This window comes from Ciconia boyciana, chromosome 15 (genome assembly GCF_034638445.1).
Source record: "Ciconia boyciana chromosome 15, ASM3463844v1, whole genome shotgun sequence".
Lineage (NCBI taxonomy): Eukaryota > Metazoa > Chordata > Aves > Ciconiiformes > Ciconiidae > Ciconia > Ciconia boyciana.
In genome coordinates this window covers 7,812,293-7,821,127 of record NC_132948.1, presented here as the reverse complement: position 1 = coordinate 7,821,127, position 8,835 = coordinate 7,812,293, and positions in this window count along the sequence as shown.

Sequence of the window (8,835 nt, the reverse complement as noted above, 5' to 3'; positions counted from 1 at the left end):
AGTGACTGCGGTGAGCGGTAATAATAGATTTTATGATCCATAAAAGCCATCTTTAATGCTTAAGAGCTTGTATCTGTGGTGTAATGGCATTAAAACGCTACTGGCGGGCAGCCATCCTGCCTGCCAAGGCGAGGGCCTGCCTGCCTGCCGGATTTTTCCCGCCGTGTTGCTGTTTTACCCATGAAAACAGACTGAACATGCCGAGAGGAAAATCTGCCACGACGCCTCTGATGCCACACGGCCGCTGGGCTGGTGGGAGCGCGGCGGTGGTGGCTGAGCCCCGGCATGCTCGAGACACATGTGCTGGGGACGCAGTGCCACAGCATCCTGGCACAGGGACAGCCAGCCACCAAGCCATGTCCCCAGGAAGGCATGCCAAGGGCTTTGAGGCCATCGCTGGTCCCGCATGGCAGCGCTGTGGGGATGGAGACGGAAATGAGGACGCTGGCACAGCCACCCAACAGCTCATGGCATGGCAGGGCATTGGGGTGTGCAAGGGGCAGGGCACTGTCCCCCAAATTGCACCCTGGGGGGTTGAATAAACCCTGGGTTTGGGGTAAGAAAGAAATGCCACGTGAAATAACGCTAAACTGGGCAAATGCACTTGGGCCGCCCTGTCCCTGTCCCTGCCCCCGTCCCCGTCCCTGTCCCTACTGCTCCCCTGAAATTTGGAGGCTGATCCCCGCTCTCGCCCCTCCTGCCCGCCCATGATTATCTTTAATCTCCCTAATCTCCATGACTTGTATCGCACTGGAGCCCTGGCCCGTCCCCGTGGCTGCCCGCACGCCCTAAGCCCTCCTGATTACACGGGAATCCCAGGCGAAGCCGGCCCGGCCGTGCGCCCCGGCCAAGGGCTGTGCCGCGTCGGCCGCGGGGAGGGCGATGAACGAGGGGCTTCGGCCGCAGGATCCACGGTGCCAGCGGCAGCTGGGGACGCCCCGGCACAGCCCTGGCACTGCCTCGGCACTGCACGGCACAGCCCTGGCACGGCACTGCTGCGGGAGCCCCGGCAAGCGGCTATGGGCAGAAAAATATCAAATTTCTCAAATTGGATTTGCAGTCCCGGCTTCGCATCCGGGAGGGAGCCATGCGTGCCCCGCTAAGGCGGAGACACAAAGGCCATCTGGCAGCACCGAGACCACGGCACCTGCCCCTGCCTGGTGCTCATGGCCGTGCCACCGCCACGGCCACCGCCACGGCCACGGCCATGCACGCTGAGCTGGCCCAGGGCGTGCTGTCCCGTGGGAAAAGCGAGCAAGGGGGGGTGGCATTTCAGTGCTCAAAGGAAAGACGCGTGGGAGGGGGCTGCTTTGGCACCAGGGGCGCATTGACATTTGTACAGGAAAATAATCCAGAAAAAAAATAGCTTCAGGTCAAACCAACTCATTGTGTTTGCCCTGAAACGCGAATATTTGGGATTTCCTTTTTTTTTCCAAGTTAAGCTTTTGCAAAAGCCTTCTGATCGATGTATATATACATATATAAAAAAAAATGAAGCTCTATTTTTATACTTATATAAAAATGAAGTTCATTTTCAACCATCGGCATGTCCAGAAAAAAAAGTGGCAGAATTTCACCTGGGAAGCATCCGGATGAAAAGCCTTGAGCCCCAGGAGCCATCTGCCCGCAGATCCCAGCCCAGAGCCCCTCTGCCTCCCCCAGCATCCCTCAGCCTCCCCGGAGGGGGTTCACTTTTCATTTTAAAAAGCAATAATACCCCCCTCACCAGTCTCTTCCCAAGTCCGAAATAGCACCAGCGGTATCCGCTCGGCTCTTCCAGAAAGGATTGTTCAATATTTCTCTGCAAGCTGTGGGATGTCTGATGTTAGTGAGCACATTAAACAGGGGTATAAATTTGTAATGAGAGCCCTGAAATGAATGGTGCTTATCATTTATGGATGGAATAATTAAAGATACTGTACTTGGAGGTTTTACATGGTCCTGTAAATTGTCATCCGTGGAAGTAGGGGAATAAGTAGAATTGAAACAGCTTCAATTTGGGCAGTTGAGGCAGCCCCTCGGTGTGTCCAGGGCCGTGGGACCCTGAGGATGCCCCTGCCAGTGGTGGCTGTGGGGATGTCCCCGTTCCCACCCGTGGTCCCCCTTCCTGGCTCCTGGAGAGAGCGAGCCTGGGCTGTCAGGAATTTGGAGATTTATGCTTTTTTGATTACTTTTCTGCCCTTGGAAATCACCTGCTGGCAGAGCCAGCGCAGGGGCTCCCGCCTGCTGCTCACCCTAGCGCGGGGCTGTGCCATGCCCAGGCGCGGCACGGCACAGGGTGCCGCAGGCCGGTGGGTGACGCTCTGCTCCAGGCATCCCGGAGATCTGGGGGGGTCCCTGCCAGTGCCCCCCCCGGGGTCTGTGCACAGCCCAGCCACAATGCCTGGGGCTGTGGGGTGTCTGGCCGTGGGGCACCCCGTGCCGTGGGGCGGCGGGTGCAGGAGGGCACCCAGCCCACCCAAGCACCCCTGGGACCCCCACGATGCCCCGGTGCACCCCGGGGGGCAGAGCTGCCTCTGCCGGCACCACGTCCTCTGTCCTATTTTAACTCCGATCATCTAAAATACTGTAACTATGGCAACCGCTGCAGGTGAGACTCATTACAGTTAATCCTCTAATTACTAACTACCTCTTCAATCAGTTGTAATTACTTTGGGGACACAGTTAACCTCTCATTAGAAACGCATGGCCACGTTTTACCAAAAGCACAAACAGTGACATGCCTGGTAATTTAGCACCGCGGCACTCAAGGCCACTCTCCGTCTTTTATGCCGGCACAATCTCATCCCTGTCATTAACCAGGAATGGTTGTCATGACAATTAATCATTCAATCCCTCATCAGCAACTTTTGCCAAATGTCACCCTGCTCTTGATCAAATGAGAAGGGAAAATTAAATGAATCAATTCAGCACCCTGGCATTTGTGCCTATTTTTTGGGGGGGTGGAGGGGGTTGGTGGGTAAGTTGGAGATCGTCCAGCAGCCGGGCTGCCCCGCTCTGCCCATGTGCTGGGGGCCTGGGGCGCCTGTCCCGGGTCCGGGGGGCACCCGACGCCCTCCAAGGACCCCCCCCCAGGACTGGGGGTCACCCTGTGCCCCTCGGGGCTCCCTGACCTGATAGTCCAGCCCCTGGGGCCATTGGGCCATTGGCAGCCCCGGGTCACTTCCAGATCCTGCTGCAGCCACCCAGATGTGCCATGTCCAGATGTGCTGTCCCCCAGATGTGCAGCGGTGATGGCTCAGCCAGCCAGCCTAAGGCGAGCGACCTCCAGAGCAGAGCAGTGCACCCGCTCCTCCGCTGTGCCCCAATTTTGCAAACAATCCTCTCTCCGATCATTTTCCTTTTAAACCTGTAATTAGCTGGAGTCATTTGCTGCATGCAAATCCCAGCCTGTAATTGCCGACGCTAACCTTCTGCAGTTCTGGGGTTCCCAGCAGCCCGAGCCCTGGCCCCGTGGCCATGCTGGACCCCCTGGCAGCCCCCAGCCTGGGCCTGGCGCTTGCACAAGGCTGGGGGGCTGCCAAGGCTCTTGGTCCCACCGAAAAAGTATTGGGATCTCAGCACCATCAGCCAGCGACAGGCTCTGCACCATCCTGCCGGCCCCAGGGAGAGGTCATGGAGCCCCGTGGTGGGGCACAAGCCCCCTAAAACATCCTGCCCCGATGTGGCACTGCTCTGCTTGGGGCTTTATTTGTAATTCCTGGGGGCTGATCCAGGCCAGCCCCCATGGGGAAGGCAGGGGGTGCTCACCCGGCTGCATGGACCCCGGGGAGATGCAGTTGGGTGGCTGTGCATCGGGGCAGCTGGGCATCTTCATAGCCATGTTTTGGGCCAGATGTGCATCGGTCCTGGGGTCTGTGTGCTGGCAGAGGGTGGCAGCTGGCACCCCAGGACACCCCAGGGCACCCCAGGGCACCCCAGGGCCACAGCTCATCCCAGAGGGGTGTTGACCACCATGGAGAGCATGGCGTGGTCTTTGGGGGGGGATGCGCTCATGATCTGAACGGCCCTGCGATGGGAGGGGAGGCTGCGGCAGGCTGGGCAGGGCTGAATCCGTCCCCCCCCATTGCTGGGGAAGGGGGGAGTTTCGCTGCGACTCAATTATAGGAGATTGTAAAATCGCATTAGGAAAGTTGGCATTTAAAGCTTGATGCGTTTGGACAGTGTGTCTCTCCCCGGCTCGGGGAAATCGATTATCCGTCAGAGGCCCGGGCGGGCTGGGGCGCGCTGCTCACACCGCGCACACCGCGCACACCGCGCACGCTGCGTGCCTCCCACCAGCAGCCGGGGCCGGGCAGCCCGGGGACCCCCGGCTGGGGCAGGAGCTGGGGCCAGGGCTGGGGGCTCCCCCGGGGCACCCGGCTCCAGCGTCCCCCTGGGCAGGACACGGAAGGGAGCCTGTCCCAGGGCGGGAGGGTGCCCGTGCCCCCGTGCTGGAGAGCGGGGGGCTGAGGGGTCCCGCGGGGCCGCTCCCATCCCCCCGCAGCGGTGAGCAGCATGGCTCAGCGCTTTTTTATTTAATAGCCTTGATTGTGAATTCCCATCCTGTTCGCTCACACGTGCGTGGCTCGGTTCACGCTCCTGCCCGGGAGAGCCCATCTGCTGCCAAAAGCCCCGAGCGCCAGCACCGGCATCCGCCTCCCTCGGTGCTGCCGGGTCCGCGCCAGGGCCGGGGCCACACTCCCTCCCCAAACTGGGTGCAGGGTGGGTGACACCATTCAGCGTCACCTCCCCGGGGACGACATAGGAAGTGTCACTTTGCCTTAGGCTCACTTCTTTCCACTCCACGTCCCACCACTGTCCCGGCACCTCGAGGCAGCCAGGATCCGGCCTCGCTGTGATGCGGGTGTGGATGCGCGGCTCCGAGGGACGAGATTGACGTTATATTGGGGGGTCCTCCGAGGGCTCCTCTGATGGGCCAAATTCCCCCCCGGGCACAGGGAGAGCACCAGGCGCTTCCAGCACGGCTCCAGGCACCGTCGGCAATGCCGTGCCGTGCCGTGTGCTGGCATCGCCCTTCCCGCCATGGCTGTCCCAGCTACCTGGTGAGCCCCTGATTAATTCCCTGAAACCTGCAGTGCGCAAATGAGTAATAATCCCAGCAAACGCTAATTGGTGAGCTGCGTCCTGACAAATTGATTTACTGGCGCGATTGCACGGCGGGGCTGTGTTAACATTGCACGCCCGGCCGGCCCCGTGCCTGCTGCGCAGGGGGGTCACGCTGGCCTGCCGGGTGCGGATCCTGGAGCCACGGGGTGAGATGGCTCCTTCCTTGCTGGCTCCTGCCTGCAATGGGGTGGCCAGAGACTGTGGGTGAAGCCAGAGCAGTACCCAAAGCCCTGCGACTTCACCCCTCGTGGGCTCAGGGGCTGCTGTCCCCTGGAAAGCACGAGTCTCCAGCCACGGGAGTGCCAGGCAGAGGGGAAGGAGCCTGGCTCCAGGGATGCTCCAGGGATGCCCCAGGGATGCTCCAAGGGCTGCCGGTAGCCAGCACCGCCGGGATGCTCCCGTGCTGCTGGCTCACACCAGAAGAGACCCGGAGGGAGCCAGGGTGGTGCGGCCAGGCTCCATCTCAGTGCCTGAGAGTGGGATGAGTGGGGACAGTCCCTGCAGGGACAGGGACAGTCAGAGAGGGCGTTGGGACAGGCGGTGGCTGGGATCCAGCACACTGTCCCCGCACCTCTCATGTCCCCTGGGTGACATCCTCCGGGCTGGCAGCAAACCTCTCCAAATCTGCCCCTGCCCTCCCAGCTCCACGGCAGGCAGAAGCAGCCTGGGGAGAAGCGGTCCCGTCTCGCCAGCGCGCAGGCGATGGTGGAGCAGCGCCGGCTCCTGCCTCCCCGCAGCTCTGCCTGAGCCCCTCCATCACAGGACCAGGGTCCCGGCAATGCCGGGAGAGGGACCGCCCCGGCCCCCCGTGGTTTTTGGGGAGAGGGGCTGCCCGGAGCGGGGAGCCAGGGGGTTCAGAACAGGGATGGGACCTGACAGGAGCCACAGGACCGCATGGGGGGCACAGGTGGCCCCCAGGCCCCCAATCCCAGCAGGGTCCGGGAACGGGGCTCAGGTGGGGTCACAGCAGGGATGGAAACTGGGAAGGAGCATCGATCCCCGCCACCCTAGCTCACCCCGGCTCCGTCACCCGCATGGCTCGGCTGGCCTCACCGGTGACTTGTTGCTGCCGAGCTCGGCAGGCAGGAGCTGGGCAGGAGCCCGGGGCTGCACCGCTGCCGCTCGCTCTCGTCAATTCTTTATGGCGCTGCATCTTTAATAGCTTTACAGAGCCCATTTAATGTGCTCCGAGACATGAAGTGCTGTCTAATCAGCACATTTAGGAGAATTGCCCACATCCTGGTCTCGCTGCCATAAAACAGTGCCCACAGAAGCATCTGTAATTAATGCTTTTTTTCGCTCGCTCCCTCTCTCTCCCACTGAATCAATTTATAAAGCGTGGACTTCCTCTGCGCTGGAGCTTTTAGGCTGTTTTACTCCGGCATCCGAGGTGACTAGGCAGCACTCGTCAATTAAGCAGCTGTGTATAATGGATGCTTCAGAGTAAAAAACACAGTCTGATTCCCAGAAATGATCAATGCACATTTTTCTCACAAAAACACAGGCTCACACGTACCCACTGGGCTCTGCTCACCCTCCCGGGGCTGAGCGAGGCCACCGAAAAGGAAAGTGGGGGGGTTGGAAAAGAGCTTCTCTTTTCTCCATGCCTTTGGAAGGGAAAAGATAAAACAGGCTGAGAATTAGGGACAGAACTAATTACTGTCACCCGCCTGGGCAGGGACCTGTCTGCTGTCACCTGGAGCAGGTGCAAGGTCCCTGGGGAAGGCACTGACCCCAAATTGGGGGTCCTCTGCTGGGGGGAGAGGGTCAGTGTGGCCATGGAGGGTGGGAGGGAGCGTGCTGGGACCCCCGGGGGGTCCTGTGTGGTACGGCCCCCGGAACGGCCCCCGGCCCCCCGCTGCGGCTCGCTGGGAAAGTTTGCAGGTTTTATTGCATGAGCCGGAGGTGGCTCCTAACTGGGAACAAGGAAATAAAAAGGGAGAGAAAGAGGGACTGGGTGAGGGCCGGGCTGGCAGGGAAGGGCCAGCTGCCCCCCCTGCGCCCCCTGCTCCGTTTTGGGAGACTTCAAAGCCTCCCGGTGCACAAAGGCGTCTGCCTTTGCTCTTTTGCCGTGCGGATCAAAGCCCTGTGGCAGGGAGGAGACCCGCCAGTGCTCGGAAAGCTCAGTGATGCGCGATGCCACACGGCCCCCAGCCCCACTGGCCCCCCAGCTCCTGGCAAAGCCCAGCACCGTCCGGCATTGCCGCCTCCTCCCTATTCCCACTGCCATGGGATGCAACGGGAGCCGAGCCCCCCTGCACCCCATCCCGGCCATCAGCCCGCTGCGGGTGTCCCCATGTGCCCCCAGCATGTCCCCATGTGCCTCTGCGCCCCAGTGCCTGCACCGGCTCCGGCTCCCTTCACCCCATGAGACCTGCTTCCCCAGGCATGGGGAACAGGGACAGCCCAAAGCAGGACACCGCCCCGGTGCTCGGCACCATCGTGTCCACCAGGACACGGGGACACAGCCAAAGCATCTGCGCTCCCCTGTTCAGACCGCTTTCTGCCTTCCCAGCAGCAATCTGCCATTCCCAAGGTGGCAGGTTTGGGATGCTCCGGCGGTGCCAGCGTGGCAAACAGGGGCCGGTGCTGCCGCAGGGGCTCAGGGGTGGGAAGCCACCCTGGGGTGATGGCATGGGGTCAGGAGCTGTTTCCCCAAAGCAAGGGCAGCCATGGGCTCCGGTAGCACCACTGGCACCCAGCCCCAAGCCACCCTGCCTGCTCCCTGGTGGAGAAGGTGTCTGTCCCCAGGCGGCAGCGGCTAATGGTAACCTGCTCCGAAATGGAAAACTTATAATGGTGTTTAAATTGTTTTTAAGCAAGGCCTAATTGGGACCGTACACTTGGGCATCGTGCTAGTTTCTGAGCCATAATTGGCCTCGTAAAGTCGGGGGCAAGGGGTGGCATGGCCGGGCTGTGGTGAGCGGGATGCTGGGAGTGGGATGCTGGGAGCAGGGCCCTGGGAGCGGGGTGCCAGGAGTGGGGTGCCAGGAGTGGGGTGCCGGGAGCGGGGTGCCGCTGGAGGTAGGATTGTCCTGCCAATCCACCAGGCTCAGGAGCCCCTGGCTGGCAGCCCCGCCAGGCTCTCAGCTCTGGCAAGCTTGCATCAAGTTATCCTGGAACAACAAGTCTCTTGCCTATGAGGGCTATGGCTTTTCCAGAAGGGATTTCAGGGCCGGCTCCATGCGGAGCCCGGCTTGGGGGCACGCAGCGCCTGATTTGCATGGTCTCGGTGGCACACAAAGGTGGAGCGGCACCAGCGGTGACGGATGCGCTGGCGTGGTCACCGAGGCTCGGCTTCCTCCTCCCCAGTCCCACTGCAGCTCACGCGGTGAGGACGGTCCCACGGGGAAAATCGCAGCCCAAGCAGGGCTGGGGACGCCCGATGCTGCTGGCTAAGCTGTCAGAGAAAAACAAGGTGCTGTGGAGAAAGCAGCTTTTGAAAAAACAGGATAAAAATCCTGGTTTAAATCAATTACCTGCCTTGGATGCAATAGGCTTGGGAACACCCTGCTGAGGACGCGGGCAGGTTTCTGTGCCAGGTAGCAGGGACGGCAAAGGAAGCAGAGCCCGAGGTCGGGATGGCACGGATGGATGGCAGAGCTGTGGCACTGCTGGCCGAGACATCTGATTTCGCTTTCCCCCTGCGATGTTCCAGCCAATGGCCGTGATGAGACTTTTTATTTCTCTCCTGCAAAATTATTGATTTCAATCATTACTGCCGTG